General features: G+C 33.5%; 1 protein-coding gene across 12 annotated transcripts in view; it reads left to right on the top strand.

The window, feature by feature from the left end:
* NFIB (nuclear factor I B) overlaps positions 1–25176 on the top strand; it is a 444693-nt gene that overhangs the window by 344210 nt on the left and 75307 nt on the right. The gene's annotated exons all lie outside the window — the stretch shown is intronic.

Raw genomic sequence — 25176 nt, 5'->3', positions numbered from 1 at the left:
CCTTAATTATCTGACCTCCCTTGTCATAGAACTTTGCTACTGTGAGATTGTACTATCTAAAAAACCCCAAACTGTAAGAAAATAGACCAGTCTTATTTTGAAATGATGTTACAAAGATACAGTAAGTAAATATGCAAGGAAAAGTGCAAAGTCAAGACAATATACTTCTTCTTTTTGAGTCTTGCCTATATTTTGTTCCTTATTTTTATCTTAGAAAAAATATATTTTCCAACTACATATTCAGTACTCTGTATTGTACAAAACCTTACTGTTTGGCAAAAGTAGCAGATACTTCAAAGATCAAAAGTTTTAATTAAATATAGATTGAAAAATGTATGCTAACTTGATTGGTCTTTTATCAAAATCATTCAAAATTACTACGGATTGATAACACATACAAAAATCAGAAAAAATTAAATGTAATTTCCAGTTAAATTTATTATTTTATTTTTTGTGTTGGTGGGAGAGTAGAATAAAAAAGACAGAGTATTTCAAATGTAATAAATTTGTGAGAAATTTTCTTAAGTTGAGAAAATTTCGTTGGGGTATGCCTTTAGCTTTACTAAAATTTCTTCTTTTTACTTGAGTAATGTTTTCCCTGTATAGCATGATAACTCAGAGTGAATCATGTCCAAACATTTTTTAAAAGCTTCCTCACTCATTTTAGGAAGAATGGGGTGGGGGAGGGTGGTTAATAGAAAAAGAATTGATAAGTAATGTAAGTCCGTCAGACTAAACAAAGGATATGTTCTTTGCATTTGAAATTAATAAAGCTGTTATCATTTAAAATGCATTTCTGAACGTGTACAGAAAGAATTTTACTTAAAAATGTTCTCTACTTATGCTGAATGAATAATTGTAAAATAGTTATATAAGGCTGGAATTTGATATTTTAATATTTGTCAGGAATCTTGGTTAAATTTTTCTTTTGCTATATTCAGTGTGGCATCTCTTAATTCATCTGTTTGCATATAATATGACAAACAGAAATAATCAAGGTAGGACAATTCTAATTTTTTCCTTTTTAAATTTTCCTTGGAAATCAAACCTTTTTGAGAACAATGTCTTAAAACTGGAATGTGTTAGATCATATGATTAGTTGAATACTGAATATATGTAAATGCTACATAAATTACCAGTTTTTCAGGTAGTATATAATAAAACATATATGATATCAAAATTAAATGGAACAAAATTAAAATTTTCTTTGATGATTTGGAAGCATTCCATCATTTTAGCATATGTTGCTTATCATTGTATTATGGATTTAATCATGAGATTATTAAAGAATCCTTCTTGATGAAAGTAAGAGTTCTGCAGTAACGAAATAAATCAAGCCACTAGGTATGTAGAATGACTTCTAATTTGAAATGTGAAAAATCAGAACTTATTAAGGTTTTTGTTTTGTAGTCAATTGCGATAAATTATATGCATTATTAAAAGCTCTTTTCACAGGACACCTGAATGGTTCAGTCAGTTAAGCGTCTGATTCTTGATTTTGGCTCAGGTCAATCTCACAGTCAGGAGATCAAGTCCCTCATTGGGCTTTGGGCTGAGTGTGGAGCCTGCTTAGGATTCTCTCCTTCTGTTCCTTCCCTACTCATGTGCATATTCTCGTTCTCTCTCTCTCTCTCGTGAAGAAAAAAAAAAAAGAGAAACTCTTTTCATAAATATAAGCATGTTTGGGATTTTAGAACATAATTTATCTTTTGGAGACTTTTTTCATCTTTGTGTTCTGGCTTTGGCTGAAATGTGGAATCTCTAAAGTTTCAGATGCAGTATCTCAAAAAGACACAGTGCATTCATGAGAAAATTCAATCTAATACCATAAACAATGAAACAATCAAATTGCTTTGCTACTTGTATTGTTATAACAAAGGGAAGCTAAACTTTTGAAAAAGATCATGTTGAGTGCTAACATTTTGTAATAACCAGTAGTTTTCCATTGGGAGATGTGCAGCCCATGGACATAGTTACCATCTACTTCCCAACAGCTTAGGAAGAGATGCCAAAAATTCAATCTCTTTTGGAGGTGGAAGCTCTGTGAAATCTGTTCCCCACTGTTGACATGAAGGTGGAATCCCATTATGTCATTCTATAAGATGCATGGTCTGCTCACAGATTGAACACCCACTCTAGCTTGGCCTTTCTCCAGCATCAGACATGACTATCTGACATGGAGGCCATATCCTTGCTGGTTCAGAAGAACTTTTGAAGGACCTTAAAGCTCCTCAGACTAGTATGATTATCTCCATATAGGCCTTTAATTTTTGTGCTTCTTGACTGAGATTAGTATATAGTGAGCAAACAGAGCAGAAGCAAACAAAAGCAGTACATTATTGGAAGGAACGATATGTGATATTATTTTTAAAGGCATTTTTGCAATTTTTTGTTATTTTAAAAAGCAATGAAAGTCTTTATTGCATTTTCTTATACTATTTGTGATTTAATAGTTTGTTTTAGTCTTTGTTACATGGTGGGGATGGGGATCATTATCTTTTCAGGGCTAAGGTATTTCAAAATTCTAATGGTGCCCAAGGATATGACATTGTTATTTTAGTCAAGAAGCACCAGACCACTTCATTTATTTTAATGATACACATTTCGTTTGTTTATGATGGAGTCAGAAGTTATATGTTTATATCTAGTTACTTCTTTTTAAACATTAAATTATTCCTTTCTAAGCAATGGAAATATGAATCCTCTCTCAACTATAGCAAACAACTGTTTGGACCAAAGGAGAGTAAATCACTAATTTAGGAATTAGACTCCTCCTAATTTTTGCGATAATTAAAAACTCCACTGTCACTTTTAGGAAATGTGTGATCGAATTGCAATTTTTTAAAATTAGCTTTCAATTGCCCTGTTGTTTTATATCTCTGCTTTCCTTGAGCTATGGTCTTTTAGATATTCCTATCTCAATCACTTGCCTAATGCTGGAATGGTTAATATCCAAAGAAAACAAGGCAAACTAGAAGTTGGATTTTGCCTCTGGGTCATTTAGAAGCTGACACCTCATTTTGAAGTTTAGGAAGTCTGTAGTTATGTGGGGAGTTTTCTCTTGGCTGGAAATACAACAAAGAAATGGAGAATCTTGGGGCAGTTTTTGCAAATTCTATGATGAAAACTTATGAAGCATTCTCTGTAGCATTAATCAGAGCTTTCTCAACTGGAAAGACACAGATTTATCCTACTTTCTTTTTGGCACATTTTGGCCTGTGCTATTTTGTGTGTTGATTTTTTGCATGTAGTCTGGCAAAACCTCTGGAAACCATTAGGATTCTATATTGGGTGGATGTCAAATAAGCTACCTTATATCCTCTCTGGAACTAAATAAATAATTGAATAAATTAAACAAGGAGTATCTATTAACTAACAATATTCTCATCTTATATTTAAGAAATTATTATGCATATAAATATATAAGTATAATATAAATGTCTAGTACTATAAATCATATAAGCATATAAATAAATATATATAATATATATTCCACCTATTAGAGATCATAACATATCTTTCTCTGTCTGACTTCTTTCAGTTAGCATGATGTCCTCAAGATCCATCCATGTTTTTGCAAATGGCAAGATTTCCTGCCTTTTTATTTATTTTTTATTTTTTTATTTTTTTATTTTTATTTTTTTTTTTAATTTTTATTTATTTATGATAGTCACACAGAGAGAGAGAGGCGCAGAGACACAGGCAGAGGGAGAAGCAGGCTCCATGCACTGGGAGCCCGACGTGGGATTCGATCCCGGGTCTCCAGGATCACGCCCTGGGCCAAAGGCAGGTGCTAAACCGCTGCACCACCCAGGGATCCCTCCTGCCTTTTTAATAGTTGAATAATATCCTATATATATATATATATATATATATTTAATTTACAGATACACACCATATATATATTCCATTTATACATATATACAACACATTTTCTTTATACATTCATCCCTTGATGGGGATTTAGGTTAGTTTCATATCTTGGCTATTGTAAATAATGCTGCAATGAACATGGGAATATATATATATATCTTTTTGAATTAGTATTTTCGTTTAAAAAAATAAAAACCCAGAAGTGGAATTGCTGGATCATGTTGAGTTATATTTTTAGTTTTTTGAGGAAAGTCCATCCTCTTCCATACACCAATTTCCATTTCCACTAGCAGTGTAGGAGGGCTCCCTTCTCTTCTCCTCCCTTGTCAACACTTGTTATTTCTAGTCTTTTTGATAATAACCATTCTAACAGGTTTGAGGTAATATCTCATTGTGGTTTTGATTTGCATTTCCCTGATGGTTAATAATGTAGAACATTTATTCATATATCCATTGGTCATCTGTATGTCTTTTTTTTTATGTCTGTTTAGGTCCTCTGCCCATTTTTTTATTTTATTTTATTTTATTTTATTTTATTTTATTTTATTTTATTTTATTTTATTTTACTTTATTTTATTTTATTTTATTTTATTTTATTTTATTTTATTTTATTTTATTTTATTTTATTTTATTTTTTACTATTGAGTTGTATGAATTCTTTATATATTTTGGATATTAGCCCCTTATAATTATATGATTTGCAAATAGTTCTGCCATTCAGTAGGTTGCCTTTTCTTTCTGTTAATGGTTTTCTTGCCTATGCAGAAACTTTTTATTTTTTATTTTTTTATTTTTTTATTTTTTATTTTTGCAGAAACTTTTTAGATTGATGTAATCCCACTTGTCTATTTTTGCTTTTATTGCTTTTGCTTTTGGTGTCAGATTCAAGAAATTATTGCCAAGACTGATGTCAGAGAGCTTACTGCCTATGTATTCTTCTAGAAGTTTTATGGTTTCAAGCCTTACATTCAAGTTTTCGATCTGTCTTGAGTTAACTTTTGTTTATGGACTGAATAATGGTCTAGTTTCATTCTTTTGCATGTGATAGTGCAAATTTCCCAAGACCATTTATTGAAAAGACTGTCCTTTCCTCACTGTGTATTCTTGGCTTCTTTGTCATAAATTAATTGACTGTAAATGTGTGAGTTTATTTCTAGGCTCCCTCTTCTCTTCCCTGTTCTTCCTATTCTCCCATTGATCAATGTTTGGGATTTTATACCAATACACACTATTTTTATAACTATAGCTTTGTAATATAATTTGAAATCAAGGAGTGTGATGCCTCCAGCTTTGTTCTTTCTCAAGATTGTTTTGGTTATTTGGAATTTTTTTATGGTGCCATACAAATCTTAGGACTGTTCTATTTCTGTGAAAACTACCATTGGAATTTTTATAGTGATTGCATTGAATCTATAGATTGCTGTGGGTGGTATAAAAATGTTAACAATATTAATTCTCCCAATCCATGAGCATAGAGTATTTTTCCATTTAATCGTGTCTTCATCTGTATCTTTCATTAATGTCTTTTATTTTTCAATTACACGTCTTTCACCTCCTTGGTTAAATATCCCTAAGTGTCTTAATTTTTTTTTTGATGCAATTGTAAATGGCATGTTTTCTTCCTTTCTTTTTCTTTTTTTGTGGGAGGAGTAAAGAGAGAGGGGGAGAGAGAGAGAGAGAATCTTAAGCAGCCTTCATGCCTAGCACAGAACCTGATATGGGGCTTGATCTCACAACCCTGAGATCATGACTGAAGCTGAAATCAAGAGTCAGATGCTTAGCAATTGAGCCACCGAGGCACCCAAACAGGATGTTTTCTTAATTTTTCTTTCTGATACTTCACTATTAATGTATAGTAATGCAACAGATTTTCGAGTTTTGATGTTGTATCCTGCAACTTTAATGAATATGTTTGTTCTAACAGTTTTCTGTTGGAGTCTTTAGGGTTTATATAATATCAAGTCATCTACAAATAGTGATTTTTATTTCTTTTTTTTTCCAATTTGGATGCCTTTTATTTTTCTTGATTAATTTCTCTGGCCAGGACTTCTAATACCATGTTAAATAAAAGTGGTAGGAGTGGGCATCCTTGTCTATTTCCTGATCTTAGAGGAAAAGCATTCAGGTTTTCACCATCAAGTGTGAGGTTAGCTGTGGACTTGTTGTATATGGTCTTTTTTTTTTTTTTTTTTTTTTTTTTTTTTTATGGTCTTTATTATTTTGAGGTATGTTGCCCCTGTGCCTATGTTGTTGAGAGTATCTATCATAAACATGTCAAATTTTGCCAAATGCTTTTTCTGCATCTATTGAAATGATTATATGATTTTTACCTTCATTTCGTTAATGTGTATATCACATTGACTGGTTTGCAGCTGTTGAACCATCCTTGCATCCTTGGAATAAATGTCACTTGATCAGGGGATATGATCCTTTTAATATATTGTTGGATTTGGTTTGTTAATATTTTGTTGAGGATTTTTGCAACTGTGTTCACAGAAATATTGGTCTCTAATTTTCCTTTCTTGTAGCATCCTTTTCTGGTTTTGGTATCAGGGTAAAGCTGGCCTCATGAGTTTGGAAGAGTTCCCTCCTCTTTAAATTTTTTGGGACAGTTTGAGAAGGATTTTGTTAATTTTTTTTTTTTTTTTGACTGTCAGAATTCACCAGTGAAGCTGTCTATATTGGACTTCTGTTTGTTTTTGATTACTCACTCTATCTCCCTACTAGTAATTGGTCTGTTCAGATTTTCTGTCCCATCATGATTCAGTTTTGGTAGATTGTATGTTTCTAGGAATGTATCCATTTTTTCTAGGTTATTCAGTGAGTTAGCATATACTTTTTCCATAGTAGTCTCATTATTTATATGATATCAATTGTAACATTTCCTTTTTCATTTCTGAATATAGTTATTTGAGCCCTTTCTTTTTCTTGGTGAGTCTAGCTAAAAGTTTGTCGATTTTATCTCTTCAAAAAATAAGCTCTTACTTTCATTTATTATTTCTATTGTCTTTTTAGTCTCTGTTTCATTTATTTCTGCTCTCATCTTTATTATTTCCTTCCTTCTGCTAACTTTGGGCTTTTTTCTTCTTTTTCTTGTTCCTTGAAGTATAAAGTTAGGTTGTTCATTTGAGACATTTCTTATTTCTTAAGGTAGATATATGTCACTGTTAATTTCCCTTATAGAACTGCTTTTGCTGCATCCCATAAATCTTGATATGTTCCATTTCCATTTGCCTCAAAGTATTTTTTTATTTTTTTTCATTTCTTCTTTGATCCATAATAGTGTATATTAACTATAGCAATTTGCTGATCTCACATTTAAGAAATTCTTTAAATCACAAAAATTTTGCTCTTGATAACTCCCCAGATCTATTTTATAGGTACTGAGATTAAAGCCAACAGAGGGTTATCATGAAACTAATGAAAACCAATCAAATAATTATTGATAAAACTAGTTCAGCATCTGTAGCTGTAGTTATATTCTGTCAGAATCAATAGGGACTATATTTGATTCTCAGTTTTTTTTTTTGAAACTTAGAATTTGGGACAGACTTTACTTTCTAATAGTTACAGAAGTTATAAAACATTCTCCCTTATTTGCTTATAAAGGCACATACATTTTCACGGACCCTTAAGAAGCACACAGGGCGTATTTTGTTTTAGAATATGATGTTCAGAGTCGAGGAAAAGATAATTTACTCTGATACTTAAAAAATCATAGCCCATTTACTCCTTAGTTAATAAGTTCATACCCATTCATTCTCATATCCTCATTTATTGTATCCACAAATAAAAAAAATTTAAAGAGGAAAGTGAACTATTTCATGATCTTAGAAGTAATTTTAAACTTTGGCATTAGAAAATATGTAACAGACTATAAATAGGCTTTCTATTCATGGAAATATAAATAGAAAAACACTAAAAGGATTGGTTAACTGTAGTAAGGCTTGACATCAAGGTAAACCTTTTATGTAATTTTAGAATGAGTCTGTGCAAGTCAGTGCAAAAACAAAAGTTATTTTTTCTAACAGATTTTGTTTCAGAAACATTTTTCGTTTTTATCCTTTAATTTTTTTTTAAGATATCACATTCAGTAAAGTTCTTAAATGTTCAGATTTAGGATAGAATTCAGAATAAAAGACCAAAAGATTAGGAATATGTTTTCTTGCCAAATTACTCTTAAAAAGCCAGAAGAGCACATAGCCCTCAGCTCCTTATTTTTATAGGCTGCACATGGGGGCTTGTATACACTCACTCCCCCAAAATTGATCTATATAGCAATTAGTACCATCCCCAGCCTCTATAATTGTTCTATCATGATCATTTATAATATTAATTTTGAGGGAAAAAATATTTAGGAATGTATTATAAGGTCATGAAGGAGATTTTTCCATACCTTCCCCAAACACCTATCCTATTAGACAACAAATAATACAACAACAAATTGGTTGCTGAATTCAGAATTAAATATTACATTCCAAGAGACAGTATGTGGGTTGAGTCAGCTCTAATTGAGTTGAGACAGCCATTTGCCTTGGAGGAGTTGGAAATAAACATCATTCTTCACCAAGAACAATAAAGATCCAGGAAATAGCTGTCTGTAGGTTGATGCTTCAGTTAGAGACATTTAATGAGCATCTATTGTGTGCATGGCACTAGGCTAGATGCTGCGGAAGGTAAAATAGTGAATGGTTTTGCAGTGATTTTACATTACAAATGAACCATGCTCTCCTCAAACTTTTCTATTCATAAATACATACACTATTTTATGTATATAATGAAGATTAAATGTTACTCAGTGGGACAACTCAAGTGTCATGGGAGTTCAGAGTTAAGAAATATGTTTCCAGCCATCATTGGGAGCATGGTGGAGTGGAAAGAACATGAACTTTGAAATCACATTTTTCCCCTGAATCAAGGCTCCATGTTTTACAAGACATATGTTCACGAGACATATGAAGGGCATGAGCAAATCAGCCAACTTCTCTGGAACTCCGCACAATTGTGTCTATGCCGGTTGTAAGTATCCGATGGGGAAACATACCTGGCATGTAGCAGGTGCTTTATGAAAGTGAGGGCTTTTCATCCCACTTTCTCTTCTAGCTGGGTTGCTCAGGAAGACTTCATACAGGAAGTATCATTTGATGCGGATCCAAATAGAAATGCAGTGTTTTTTGTTTTGTTTTTACATTGCACTCCTCTGAAAGCTTAAGATACATAGACAAAGTTACAGGTCAATATAAGATACAAGGCAAAGAAAGAGATAGCCTCAAGTCTCTTAGGATGGGATAGAATTGTTTTTTAGGGAGTCAATTTTGTTCTAAGGCTTTTGACATCAAAGGAAATGTGGTATGAAATTTTGTTACATAGTTTATAATAGTGACATGAGAAAGAGTACAAATGTATCATTAGAGATTGCTTTTCCCTTGGAGCAACACTTTATATCTTAGTCCCTTGTATTCACATCCTATAAATATTTTCCCACTTGCCTTTTTATAATGGTCCTACTTTCTGAAGCCACCAACTTTTCTGCTCCATTGAAAGTTTTTGTGCCTTATTCTTCTGAGCTCTCTGCAGATATCTTCTTTATTCTATTAACTCATTCTTGGCAACTTATTTCTTACTTAAAAATGCATCTTTTGCCCCTCATTCAGACACCTCATTCAACTAAGAGTCCTATTTCCTTTCTTTGTCATGAAAAAGAGTCTAAAATTCCTCCTTAACTTCTACAACTGAACTTCTGTCTCTGCTTGAAATTATTCTCTCCAGTGGTTCTTTCTCATTCTATTCCTAATTTCATGTTCTTAAGCATTTATTTGATTCAATTGACCATGCTGTACTTAAAATGTTCCCTTGCTTTTTTTTTTTGTTTGTTTGTTTGTTTTGTTTTTGGTTTTATTTTATTGTGATAAGAATACTTAACATGAGGGACACCTGGGTGGCTCAGTGGTTGAGCGTCTGCCTTCAGCTTAGGGTGTGATCCTGGGGTCCTGGGATTGAGTCCTACATCAGGCTCCCTGCATGAAGACTGCTTCTCCCTCTGCCTGTGTTTCTGCCTCTCTCTGTGTGTCTCTCATGAATAAATTTAAAAAAAATCTTAAAAAAAAATACTTAACATGAGATTGGCCTTCTTAAGAAATTTTTAAATAATATAGTTACAGTGTTTCACAACAGATTTCTGGAGCTTACTCATCTTGCTTAACTGAAACTTTATGCCTGTTGATTGGCAACTCCATATTTCCATTTCACCCTAGTCCCAGCAAGCATCATTCTATTCTGATTCTATGATATTGAGTACTTTAGATAACTCACATAGGTAGAATCATGAAGCATTTGTCTGTCTGTGACTGGTTTATTTCACTTAGCATAATATTTTCAAGGTTCGTTCATTTATTACCTATTGCAAAATTTCTTTTGTTTTAAAAAGCTGAGTAGTATTCCATTATATGCATATACCATGCTTTCTTCATGCATTCATTTATCAATGGACGTCTAGGCTAGTTTCAACATGTTGGCTATTGAGAATAGAGCAACAGTGAATATGGGAGTGTAGGTATCTCTTCAAGATCCTGCTTTCAGTTCTTTTGGGTAAATACCTAAGAGTAGGATCTTATGGTAGCTTTATTTTTAATTTTTTTGAGGAACCTCCATACTGTTTTCTATAGTGGCCGCACTGTTTACTTGATAACAGCCACCATCCTGATAGGTGTGAAGTGGTATCTCACTGTGATTTTTATTTGCTTTTCCTGAGCCTTTTTTCTTTTTCTTTTCTTTTCTTTCTTTTCTTTTCTGTTTTCTTTTCTTTCTTTTCTTTTCTTTCTTTTCTTTTCCTTTCCTTTCTTTTTTCTTTTCTTTTCTTTTTTTCTTTTCTTCTTTTCTTTAAGATTTATTTATTTATTTTAGCGAGAGAGTGAGTGAACACACATGGTGAGGAGAGGGAAGGGAGGCGGAGTGAGAGTCCTCAAGCTGACTTCCCACTGAGGGTGGAGCCAGGTGTGGGACTCAATCCCTTGACCCTGAGATCCTGACCTGGCTGAAATCAAGAGCCAGACACTTAACACTGAACCACCAGGCGCCCCCTACCGCCTGAGCCTTTTTTCATATGCCATTTGGCCATGTATATCTTCTTTGCAAAAAAGTCCAATCAAATCCTTATCCCATTTTTAAATCAGGTGAGTGGTTGTGCTTGTTTTGTTTTGCTACCAAGCTGTAGGAGTTTCTTTTATATTTGGATCATCAGCCTCTTCTCCGATATATGGTTTGCAACTGTTTTCTCCCATTCCATAGATCACAATTTCACCATCTAGCTTGTTTCCTTGGCGAAGCAGAAGCTTTCATTTGATATAGTTTCACTTGTTTTTTTGCTTTTGCTGCCTGTGGTTTTGAAAACAGGACCTTTTGCTCGAAATCCAGGAACCATTATGTTTTCTGTCAGTTGTCTCTTGCCTTTATTTACTTCACCAGATTTTTATCTTGAGTTCTCTGTTTTCTGTCCCCCTGTGACTTTAAGTTCATTCACCTTTTGTTATTCTTAGATATGCGCCTTTGGAACAGATCTCTCTCCTCCTGTTTCATGTGCCCAACTACTTTTTGGACACAGTTCTGTATATGCCCCATGGGTAGCTCAGATTTAACATTTCCAAAATTCAATTCATTTTCTTTTCTTTCAGACTTGAGGTTTTCTCCATGTGAAATGTCTTGGGGCCAGACCTCTTGGTTAGAGGAGCCCATGAGTCCTTCCTCAAGAACTCTGTTTATCACCCTCCATACTCAGTCATCAGCTCCTTTCAAAAGTCTCTTGAATCCACTGACCCCACCCATTTTTCTCTTACACTTATTTAAGCTCTAGACTTTATTTTTTATCTGTAATTGTGCAAAACCCTATACTTGCTTTCATTCTGTCCTTGTTCTGTCTTTCTCTAATCTTAGGTATGAATGCTTTTTATAAAACACAAATCTGACTTTCTGAACAACTCCCGATATCTCACTGCTTATGACCCATCTTCTGTGTCATGGCTTTAAACGCTATTCAGTATCAGATGCCACGTTCCCTTCCTTTCCCTTTCTTTCTTGCAATATGTTTCTTCCTCTCCCAGGACTGCTGTATCCACTCTACAAAGTCTTGTTTGTCCTGTACATCCAAACTCTTCCATGCATCTTATCAGATTCTCCCAGGCAGGGTTGGACATTTCTGTTTCTATTATGATTGCTGCTTTATGTTATGTTTATATTTGCTTACACATCTCACCCTTCTCAAGTTGACAGTTAAATTTTCTAAAAAAAATTTTACTACTATAATCCAATATATTTTTTTGCTTGACATACTCAAGAAAGCATGGGCTATCAGTACTTCTAACACTTCTAACTCAACTTCTTCACTTTACTTATGAAAATGGGGCAAAGAGGATAAGTGATTTGCCCACAGGTCCAATTAGTTATTGGCATAGGGAGGCTAAAACTCACTTTTTTTCATGAATCAAAACCTTAAGTCAATAGTAATCCCACTACATCAGTGATACTCTTTTCCTTGCCTTTCCTTCCCTGCACCTGATAAATAGTACAATTGACTGTGGTACAATGCCTTGTGAAAAAATGAAGTTTGGCCTTGTATATGTTTGGCCAAAGTGTTTATGAGCATGCACTGCCATGCAGAGGAAGAAATGAGAAATTTTTGTTTTGAAGTCCTTTAGCAAGACTGAGTCTGGATCTTCTGGCATTCACAGTGAGTGCCACACTTGAGTCTCTGGGGGAGGTTGTAATATCCCTAGCTTCTGAGACAAGGGGCAGTGGGCAGAGGGTGAGCAGATGGGGATTAGCTTGGGGAGGGAGGTTAGCTGAGAATTTCTGAGGCTGTGGGGTTAGGGAACTGGTGCAGGAGAGGAAATGCTCTCTGCCAAGTTATTGCAGTTGCTCGAGCTCTGTAGCCACCATCTTGTCTTCTGCTGCATCTTTTCTCAAGATTCTCATGCTTTGCATTTGTACAGGTCAGGGGCCCACTTGGTACATAGTCACGAGTGTAATTTAAACATAGCAAATGCTCTTCTTTCACAGAGCTCTGAGAAAAAGGACCAGCTGTGAGAGAAACCATAGTTAGCCAGATTTTTGTTTTCCCTAGCTTTCTAACTGTATTGCAGGAGCTTGTGGTATCTGAAATGATATAAAGTAATTTAGAGTGCAAATGAAATTTCAGTATATTGATTTGGGCACTGACTTCACTGTGCACCTAGGTCCAGAAAAGTTTTAAGAGGCCCTGCACCTGAATAGGTTGCCATTTATTAAATTTTAAAAGACTGTAGTATAACACATTTTTCTTTCCTTGTTTAAATATCTGCATTCCCTACAGTGAGGGTGCGGGTCCCCTCATGAAAGAGGTGGTAGTCTTGAGTACTCTGGGTTAAGCTGTGCCTGCACCCACTTCCTAAAGCTCATTACTCAAGTATCTCAGGTTCTTTTTTACAATGACTGCCTGCATAGAAAGTTTCCTCTCCATTTAAATTCTTGTCCCTCTCCATATTTACAAGGTCTGCTTTTGCAGCATATGGCTACAATTTAATAATGCAAAGCATTTTCCTCCTCACAGCTGGAAAGCTGGGATTGTTCTGTATCAGAGATAGAGTGGACTTGCTCCAGGCCAGTTAAAATCATTGAACTCGGCAGAAGCTAAGCTTGCTGGACGTATTGTCCCGTACAAAGGCACCCAGGAGACCTCCACTTGCATATTAGAGTATCATGCTTGGAAAGAGGGATCGATTCTATGGTAATATGTTGCAAGCAGAATAAAATATTAAGCAGAGAGAGAGAGAGAGATTTATATCTACGTACATTTTAATATTTTTCTACCTTATCGAAGAAGAATGTGACTTCAGATTATTATGCAAATAATTTTTTTGTAACTATAAAACAGTATTAAGGTATCTTGATTAAAGAGTAACTTAAGTAAATACTTTGGGTGGCAATTTGAGTCTTGTTGGTTTTGCATAATGTCATTGAAGATAGAAGAGTTTAAGAAAAAAAAATCAGGTTTTGGTTTTCAGTGTTGTTATAAATCTTTTTGGGTCTTTTGACTTGTACACTGGTCTTCAGGGACCATGCATTTTATTTTACATAATGGAACTAAGAACATACTTCTCTTTCCACTGACATCTTTCTAATCTTTGAACCCAACAGAGATATTCCTTTTCCCCCCATCCTCATTCCATCCCTGGAGCATATTTATGTCCCCAGGGCATTCAGGAGGAAGTACACAGAAAAACCACTTGACTTGCAGATTTGATCTTATCATCATTAAAATCATCACATGCACTTGTTATTGACATGAAACAAACAGAGACATGATGGAGTTTCTTTTTTCATAAATTGTATAATTTTATTTATTTGAAATGTCTGGAATAGGCAAATCCATAAAGACAAAATAGATTAGTGTTTGCAAGGAGTTTGGAGTTGTTGTGGGAAATGGGTATGCGACTGCTAATGGGTATAGGGTTTTTTGGTAAAGGATGAAAATATTCTGGAATTAGATAGTGGTGATTGTTGTACAACTCTCTGAATATACCAAAAGCCACTGAGTTGTACATTTGAAAATTGCATGTGAATTATATCTCAATAAAGCTATAGTTTTTTGTTAAGTGCTTATGAGCCATTGGCAGAAAAGGATTTGTAACTCAAGGCTAGGAGAGATATTTGGGGGTTCTTAAACTAGGAATCAGAGACCTCAGAGGATCAAGGAAGAGGCTCCAGGGAGCCCTGGCACAAGGAAGTCATATGGCAAGTGGTATAGGTATTGTTCATGTGCATTTCTCTGGGCTGCCGTATATCCTCATGAGAACCCTTACCCTAGTGAAGTGCAGAGGTATCTGGCAGGTATGGATAACAAGTGGCACATTGTATGATAAGATAATGGCTCCACTGTTTTATTTGTGGCACTTTTTTTTTTTAAGGTAGTGGATTTTTTTTTTTTTCAAAATTTGGTATTTTGGACTTCAGTCATTTTCTGAATTGAACTACTTTCCATGCAGAACAATGCTTTCTAAGTAAGCAAGGAATAAAAGATGATCATTTTTATAAGGACAAATAAAGCATTCTGCTGTTTTATACCTAATATGTCCTAGTTGATATCCAGAAATAGCCCACATAAATTGCATTTCTTTACATAGTGTTGGCAGATGAAGAAGGGATTGTCTACAAGTTTTTGAGAGAATGTGTAGCAAGATGAGCAGAAGGATGAGGAAAGGACACTGGTGGGGTTACTCTTAAAGCAGATGAGGAATGCAAAATATTTTAAAAAGAAGATAATTGGTGCTGAATCTTAATGCATTATGATTTTCTTAAATATATTTATACTCTGTCCTTTTAACTAGAGCATGTAGGTTATTGTAGTAGTTTTCCTAATCTCTGTAGTTCATATTTTTGCCTCGGGTCTTAATCCCTGTGAAAATTCATTGTAGAGGCCCATGATAATTTCCATAATGTGCAAATCTGATTATTTTATTCCCATCCCTATATGTTTCAAAATTTTCCACTCTAGGCTAAACCTAATCTTTAGCATGGCATCTAATCCAGCCCTTCATGATAAGGTCTCAATTTTTTCCTTTCACTGCACACATGGACTTTGCATTTGGCCCTAGCCATGTTATCTGTGGCTCTGTCCATGTTGTTTGCCTATAATGTCTGTACTTCCTTGACACCTCATCAGTGAGACTTCTCCAGGTCTTACCTTTAGTATAGTTTACAATAATAGCATTTACAGCATTTTTACCACTATTTACTTATATATTTTCCTGAGTGGATTCTGGATGCCTTCGGATGAGGATTGTAGTCTTCCATTTGTACATTTAACATCTAAAGCAAATACCTGGCCATAGACAATGTTCAGCAATGATTAAAATATATGATATGGAGACTCAGACCAGTTGTATGCTAAATAAATTATAACCTGTTTGTGCAATAATGAGACCACGCCCATTCCTACAGCTTGACCTAAGCCAGGAAAAGCATGGTGTTTCAAAGAGACAGTCATAGTGGGGTTCTTCTGCCTTGTGGGACCACTGCACCTCAGACAGGACTATTTGGGGACATTACAAACTCCTAACTTTGTGTAACATGGTCAGGTGAATTTTGTAGGGATGTATCAGATTGAGAATTGTAGTACTCTAGTATAGTTACTGATTCAGAATACCAGTCTCAGATGAATTAAATTTTTCTCCTACTAATCTGATGAATTGTAAAGAAGGCCTTCTTGCTGTTTTATGCTTTTGCTTAGTGAATGTACTTTAATGGTGTTAGAGCTTACATGATCATGAATGAGGGAACAGGTAATCTTTCTAGAAATTGCAAAAAAATGTATGACTGATTAAACAGAATGTTTCAGACTCATTTGTGATTTTTTTGTCTGTGTGATGTGTAAATATTACTTTGTAAAAATTTGGAGACCACTATATATAGATCACTTGCTCAAGAAGGTCATTTTTTCTTTATTGAGGCATAATTGATTTACAGTATATTGTATAGCTATCTATAGTGTATATACCTACACACAAATGCACATACATGTGCACACATAAACAGAAAAAAAGCATATATATATATATAAATTGTATAATTTTATTTATTTGAAATGTCTGGAATAGGCAAATATATATATATTCTTCTGGTGATATCAACACAATCAGGAAGATGATGAGCATTTCCCTCAATATTAGAAGTTTCTTCTGACCACTTTATAGTCCATTTCTTTCTCTACCCCCATCCTCAGATGACCTCTGATCTGCTTTTTGTCACTCTAGATTAGTTTACATTTCTCGAATTTTGTATAAATGTATCCTTTCTTTGGTTTCTTTAATCTAGCATGAAAACTTTGATATATCCATGTGATAACATTTGTCAATAATTTATTAGTTTTTATTGGTGAGTAGTATTCCCTTATATGGATATACCACATATGGTATGAGGTAATGAGTGATGCCCTTTTTAAAAAATATTTGGATATCCAGTCAATCCAGTACCATTTGTTTAAGAGACATTTTTTCCTCCATTGAATTGCACAGCTATTTATCAAATAGCAATAATGATACATTTATGTGTCTATTTCTGATCCATCCCATTGATCTATATGTCTTTTGCCAGCATCAAAGTATTTTCTGGATTTCTGTAACTTTATGATAGGTATTTTTAATAAGTTTTTAAAAGCTATTTTTTAGGTCCTTTGTATTTTCATATAAATAGGATCAGCTTGCCAAATTTTACTAAGTAAATAAATAAATAAATAAATAAAACAAAAATACCTGCTATAACTTTCATTGAGAATAGTGAGATTTAAAGCTTGGTCTTTTTAGGCATATAGGAGAATAATCATTAGCTACCTAATATAAAGTCCACATTACTTGCTTAATTTCTGATCCAGTTTTTCACAGTTCTTCACTAAAATTTCCATAAGGATATGTAAAACCTTAACTTTTCCTAAGCACACTAAGCTAGAATCTTAGAGGCTTATCTCAACTTATATGAACTGCGTAGTTAGACTGAATTTTAAGATGATAGTTTTCCTATCTCATATCTCACAAAAGATAGCAGTGTTAGTTCCTTGAGAAATTGTGGACATTGAGTTTGATTCTCTCCTGCTATCATTACCTAAATTCAGAGATTTTTCTATTAATTTAAAAGGCTCTAAACAGAGAACAACAGGGTTAGGAAATGTAGGATGAAGAGGGAGTGAAGAGAGTGTGGAAAGACATTTAACAATCTGCTTCTACTTCCTAATGTAAATCCTTAAAAAACTTTTCTACTCTGGGCCAGTCTAACTCCTTCACACCAAAGAGAAGACGCTTTGAAACTTGGTCCCATCTGTCCTTTCAGGAGCCTCACATTCTAGAAAGTGATGGTTTTCATGTATTGACCTGGTAGGATCTTACATAGCTAGGTGGTGGGGTGAGAAGGGCTTAGGAGATGAAGGACCAGTAATTATTGGGAATTGCTTAGGAACTACACTTATCAGCTTTGACTAACACTGTTACTAGTGCCATTATCAACAAGCAAGCATGGATCCCAAAACACTGTATATACACTTTCTTATTTAACCTTTACCTTGAATCTTTGAGTTCAGGATTACTACTATTCCCATTTTACAAATGGGAATGGTGAGGGGGGTAGAGAGTTTAAGTATTTATTCAAAGTCATTAATAAAGAGCAAATCTGGAAATTGAACTGAGGTAGAGTTCAAAGTATTTAGCATAGAGCCTTGTTTATAACATAATTAACACTCAGTAAATGATAGCCAGTATATTATTACCATCATCATTGTTATTTATTTATATTAAAGTTAGATAATCTACCTAAAGTTTATAGGTAGTAAATGATAAGACAGGAATTCAGATCCAATTGTGTAAATTCTAGAGCCCTCAATCTCAACCTATATTGAAACCTTTACTTACTGTAGCTAAGGGAAAGCCATACACTTTTCTGAGGCCAAACTCTAATTCCCTGTAGACTACCCTCTAAGGAAAAGAAAAACAATCACATGAGTATGGCCTTGGTGAGAAAATGCTGAAGAACATGGGGAAGGTAAATCATCAAGAAGAATATACTTTGGCAGTTAAGTACTGGAAGAAAATTTCAGAGAAAAACATCTGTTTAGTTAGAAGAAAGGACTTACATGGAAAAGTGAACAGATAAAAGAATAGCTTCAAGGAGCAGAGTACCATATTAGATAAGCAGAAAAAGCAAGAAAACTGAAGTTGCTTTCATGTAATTAAAGTCTGCATTTGAAGGAATAAGAAACAGAACTGATATTGTGGAAATAATCCTTCATATAGAGGACAGACTTAAGATGTTTGCTCCAAAAGCTGAAGAAAAGAACAGAGAGGTTAAAATGATAAGGAAACGGTTTATGGTGGGAGAATAGAAAATTGAGTATTAATTTAGGTGTTCTTAGAAAACATTTAGGAGAGCAGTAGAATCAAAGACAAATTAAGAAAACTTTAATGAGCTAAAAATGATCTAAATATTTAGATCAAGAGGGCTACCTGTATCTAGCCAACAGTAATAGTATCTAAATACATTGTATGGAAAATTTTGTATTTTGTTGATGAAAAAGAGAATCTTGTAATCATCCTGGAGGAAAAACAAGTTACCTATATACTTTTTTTCTTCTTTTGGCCAACATTAAGTAATAGAAGAGTGGGGGAATTAGAATTATGAATTACTTAAAATTATGATGAAACTTTTTTTATGTTTAAGGAGTTTTACCTGTAGTCAAAGGCAATAGAAATATATTCTTTATATTTGTGATCTCAAAAAATAGTCTTTTCTTTGTAAAAATTTTATTTGAAAGCATATACCAATTAACAAAGTGATACATCAAAATAAAAAATTTTCAGAACAGGAAAGTTCTCCCACCTATACCTATAGATATAAATATAGTATATACTAATGAGAATAGTAGTCAGTTAAACAGAATTACACCTAAGTAATTATTATGAATAAGAATTACAGACATAAATGCCAATGTAAAAAAGTAATTCTTAATATATATAAACAAGAATTTAGTAACAATTACCTGAGTCCCAAATTCCAGATGATGATTTTTTTAATTGTCATTAAAATACACATAAAATTTACCATCTTAATCATGTATAAGTATACTGAACTGTATACTGTTGCACAATTTCCTGAACTTTTTCATCTTGCAAAACTGAAACTCTGTACGCATTAAATAACAACTCGCCATTCCCTGCCTCCATCCCTTTGCATCTGACATTCTACTTTGTTTCTATGAGTTTGAGTACTCTAGTTACCTCCTCTAAGTGAAATCATACAGTATTTGTTTTTGTCACTGGTTTATTTACAGATTACATTTTTAAGGACTGAAAAGAGGAGGCTTTAGGAGGTTGAGTATCTAGGAATGGCAGACTGGTTTTCTTCTTTTAGGATAACTGGTTGAGTTTTGCTAACAAGTCTGCTATTTGTCTCTATCTCTGTTTTTGCTTAGATTTGTTGTGAGAAAAGATTGCTTTTCTTGTTGGTGTCAGGTGCATTTTAAGCATCAATTGATAAGGCTGTGTGTTTTTCCTTTTGTTTTTCTCTATGGTGCTGATAGATTTTGTAACAGTGAACTGCACTCATTCGTGGAATAAAACCCTAAGGATAATGGTATATTGTTCTTTTGATAACATTGCTATGTTTATTAATTCAAATATATGAACTGAATATATTTGGTTTTATTTAGGAATCTTGAAATTGCACTTATGTGTGTGCATGGTCTTTGCTTGTTTTGTTTGCTTGCTTTGATTTGGTGAAGGAGGTTGCAAATTTAGTTATTTAAGTTTTGCTGGCCTAATAAAGACTCAAGAGAGAGATTTCTTCCTAAGGAAATTTGTCATCATTTGCTAAAGCTTGGAAGAGTGTAGCTATCATTGGAATTTAAAGGCTAGGTAAAAGGTAAAATCCAGCTGTGCACCCATCTATACCTGGTGCCATTTTAAAGGTAGTTTTTAAATCATCTTTAAATTCTCTTGCAGGGTTTTCAAATTCTAAAGTGCATATGAATCATCTGTGGTCTTGCTCAGTGGTAGATTCTGATTCTGTGGGCCTGGCATTGACCCTGAACTTCTAGATACTTAACAAGCCTCCCCCCGCTCCCCCCCCCCCCAAGTTATGCCAGTACTGGCAGTTGTGGGACAACATTTTGAACAGCAAGATGCTAACCTAGTGGCTCCCAGACTTTGTGGCACATTTGAATTACCAGGGGACCTTTTAGAACGTCCTTACGTCTAGGACACATCCATACCAATTAAATCAGAATAGCTGAGGGTGGAAGCCAAGCATAAGTTGTTTTTCAAGAACCCCAGGTGGTTCCAGTGGTCAGCAAATTTTGGGAACTACTGCACTAGGGGTAATTGGTCTATTCAGATTTCCACTTTACTCAATTTTGGTTACTTTTATTTTATAAGTAATTGCCCATTTAAGTTTTCAGAGTTGTGGTCAGTAAGTTGTATGTGTTATTCTCTTATAATTTTTTTTAATGTATTTGGTTTCTATGGTTATGTTTCCCTTCTATTATATATTTTGGCCTTTTCTTTTTTTCTTAATGAGGTTTCCAAATGATTTTTCTGTTTTGCTGGTCTTCTCAGAAAATCCTCTTCCCTTTTATTCTTTTGTTTTAAATACTTCTTTTTCTATTTTGTTTCTCAGCTTTTATCTTTAATTCCCTTTTTAATTTTTCTTGGGTTGTTTTACTGTTCTATCTTATGATAAAGTAATTTTACCATTTGTCTTTTTCTTTTCATTGCTTTCTAGATAGTTTATAATTTTTCATTTGATTTTCTGTTTGATCCTCGCTAATTTTCTTAATTTTCAGGTAGTTGAGAAAATTTGGTCACTTTCTTTTTTTTGCTTTTAGTCTTATTTACCAAAGATGAAATAGTATAGTAGTTTTCTCTTTGGTCAAGGACATGATCGATTTTTATAAAATTTCTGTGGACATGCTAACAAAGTATACTTTGTATTTGAATAATATAAAGTTAGTCGTTGTCTAATAGTCATGTTCAGTTCTAAAAGAGAATGTATTCAAAATTCTCACTATCATTGTGTTTTTATCAAGTTTCCTGTATTTTAAGTTTTTGTTTTATGCACTCTCCACAATATTGTTTGATGCATATATGGTTTATGATTTATCTTCTTTATCATATATGCCTTTTATCCATTTGTAATATTCTTTATCTCATTTATTATAATTCATCTTAAATTCTCTTAGCCACTGCTGACACTGCTTGCTTTTTGTTTGAATTTGCCTGATTTGTCTTTGCAGACTATTTTATTTTCAACTTTTTATTCTTAATATTTTATTCTTGTTATTTTGTCTTCAATGTATGTCTTAAAAATAGCTGAATTTTATTTGTTTCGGTTGGTCTAATAATGTTCTTTATGGGATAATTCAGTCCACTTACCCGTCTAATAATGGTTGATATGCTCGATTTTATTCATTCTATTTACCTTATGTTATTTATTTTTACATCTTATGTCCTTAGTTTTATTGTCTTAATTAAGTTACTATTCACTGTGTTTGTTTTCTCTTTGTTAATTTGGAAGTTCTGCCTTCCCTTTCCCTGCTCTTAAAATGAAATCTCTTTCTTTATTATTATTTGAAAACAAATACAGTTTTCATATTGACTCATAGGTACTGTGATTATATTATAGAGAAGCATGAGATGAGGAAACGCTGCTCAGCCTGCCTTAGGTTCACATAGTAAGTGGCAGAGCAGATCATTTAGTATACTTTAACATAATGTAATATAATTTTATTTATTATAATATATTTTAATGTGACATTAATTACAGTAAAATGTAATTTAATCTTAATTCAACTTAATTTACTATACTGTAAAAATGAATACAGTCCACTTAGTAAACAATAAACTATCTGTGCTAATAAATTTAAGAATATGAAAGAATTGATTATTTTCTTGGATAATATGTAATAAAATTGCCTCAAGACCAGAAAACAATGGAGCAAATTCATGAAAGACTCAGAGTTTTCTAAGAATCTTCTCTGAAACATTACGAGAAGATAATTTTACCAATGAGTTTTTCCAAACTTTCATCAACTTTTTATGTTTTTTATAAAAATGGCTGTCATCCAAACCATTTTATGAAGCATGTATGTAACCCTAGAATGAAAACTTCAGAAATGAAACAAAAATCCCCAGAAGAGCATACCAGCTACATAGAGAGAACTCAGAAGAAACTGTTAGCAAACCAATTTAGCAGTAAATTAAAAGAGCTACCTTATGTGGATAAGCAAAGAATTTAATCTAAGAATTCAGGAATATATAACAACAATAAATGCTGTAAGGAAATTTAAAAAGGAGAATCTCTGCTAATGCCAGAAAAGCATTTTTAACCATTATAATCAGAACACTTTTAAAAATCTGAGAAAACTTGGAATAAGTGAACATATAAAATGATAAGAATAAATCAATTATTAATTAATACCAACATTATCATCAACTGTGAAACTCTAGAAGGACTCTCATTAATATTAGGAATAGAATATTCCTACTAGTACAATTCCTATTTTACATATTTTTAAATGTTCAAAGAAATAATGCATAAGTATCTGAAAAAATCCAACTTTATTATAATTAAATGAAAATTATGACATTAATGTAATATCTTTTCTCTATCAACTTTGCTATAATTAAAACAAGTACCTATTAATATGACTAATATGTAATTGTGGCAGCAGGGTGGTGACATGGACACACTCATTCTGCCCGAGGGAAAAGAAATTGGCAAAAATCTTTATGGAAAGCAGCTTGACAGTTTTTAACTAAGAGCTTTAGAAGAGTTTCTGTCCTTTGACCTAGTAATTCCACTTCTGGGAACTCCAGCCTAAGGAAATCATGAGAATCGCTGACAAAGATTTGTGTACGAGGATGTTAATGGCAGTTTTGTTTATAATATTTTAAAAAATGGGAAATAACCTAAAATGCCAAAAAAAGGAGAATGGCCAAATAAAGTACAGCCATGCAGTGTAATATTATACAGGCATTAAAATCATGCTTTTGAAAAACTGTTTAAAGGGAAAATACAATGTTAATTAGAAAAAAAAAGCAAGATATAATGTCACTTAAATTTGATTTCTGTTTTTAAAAATACATATTTTATATATTATATATATGTAGGAAAAAGTTTAATGGACTGGAAGGAAATGCTAAAAAACAAATAACATATTAATATTGTACTATCAGAGTGTTTTAAAACTTTAAAGTCAGAAAATTGCTTTCCTTCTGCTGAATCACTTTAATCACCAACAGGGAGATTTCATAGTAAAGGATAAACTTAATTCTAAATTAATACTGGAATGTGAACCTTAGCTATAGGTTCAGGGTCAGTCTCTGTGCAGAGAATCATTGTCTTTGCAATGATTAGTCTGCTTCATAATCACCAACTTCATTCTTAACCATGAACAGTTAGTTGCACATCATTTGAGAAACTACAGATAAAGCCATGCCTTACAACACCTCTACCAGAAAATCCCTAGTAGGTTAGTTGTGGTATCTGAAGTTATATGAAGATTGGCAAAGAGCTAGTGTAAAATAATCTTATCTTCTCCCCCTTGACATCCATAAACAAAAGGATTTAAGCATCTTTGACACTCTGCAGAAGGAAATGAACAATTGGAATCCTAAGGCTGGAAAATGCCTGTGAGATACTTAGGGGTCCTGTGCTTTCTCCAATGAGCAAGCAATGCAAGAAACTAACAGGAAAATGTGGAACCTGTGGGGTACCTCGGTGGCTCAGTCCATCTAAGCGCCTGCCTTTGGCTTAGGTCATGAACCCAGGGTCCTGGGATAGAACCCTTTTAGGGCTTCCTGATGAGCCGGGAGTCTGCCTCTTTCTTTCCCTCTGCCCCTCTCCCCTTGTACTTCCCACCCTCCCTCTGTAGTGCTCTCTCTCTGTCTCTGTCTCAAATAAGTAAATGGTAAAAAAAAAAAAAAAAAAAAAGTGGAATCTGAGCATTGTAGTGGGCTTTGGAGGCACTCATTCTGTTTTCTACCCAAAGTGAGAATTCTTAAATCTAATGGGGTGGAGGTTCTTTACTGCCTCTGGGAAACCTCCTACCCCTGTAGACATGTTTCCCCATCTGTAAAATGGGAACTCTTAGCCGACAACTGGTATGATAATTAGGAGCATTATGTGAATTAGTGCTCTTGAAGATCTTAGAGCAGTAGTTTGGCATGTGTTGGCTGTTACTACCTCTGCAAAGTTTCCCATTCCCTTCTAGGATTTTTCTCATTGGATGACAAATCTGGTTATTGAGCCAAAAAACAGTTCCTGGAACTATGCAGAAGTCTTATCCAACATCTACATTAACAGTCCTTCTAATACTTGAAGACAGCTTTCATGAATTTAATAACTGCTTTCTGTGTTTTTTTCTTTTTTAATTTCAAGAATAGAACACAGTAGACTATAAAAATGAGCGTTATCAGTTTTCCTTTGGATTTTCTATGTAAATGTTGTTTAACATTCAAATGGAGCTGATTATAATTTGAGATATTAACAGTTAGATATGCCATTGTGTCCCTTTGTTATTGTTTGTAAAGGAGGTTAAACACTATATTAACTTCTGAGTAGTGATTTATTGTTGCTTTTGTTAGAGAAAAATAAAAAAAGAAGTAAAATAATATAATTTGATATTGCCTTTGAGAATTTTCAGTTTGCAGAGGTCTTTATTTCCTACTCAATTTTATTTTTTAAAAAGCATTACATGTAGTGTAAATACAGCATCCCATAAATGCCGAGTTGTTC

The sequence above is a fragment of the Canis aureus genome, chromosome 10 (assembly GCF_053574225.1).
Source record: "Canis aureus isolate CA01 chromosome 10, VMU_Caureus_v.1.0, whole genome shotgun sequence".
Classification (NCBI taxonomy): Eukaryota; Metazoa; Chordata; class Mammalia; order Carnivora; family Canidae; genus Canis; species Canis aureus.
This window is presented reverse-complemented; position numbering and strand designations above follow the sequence as displayed.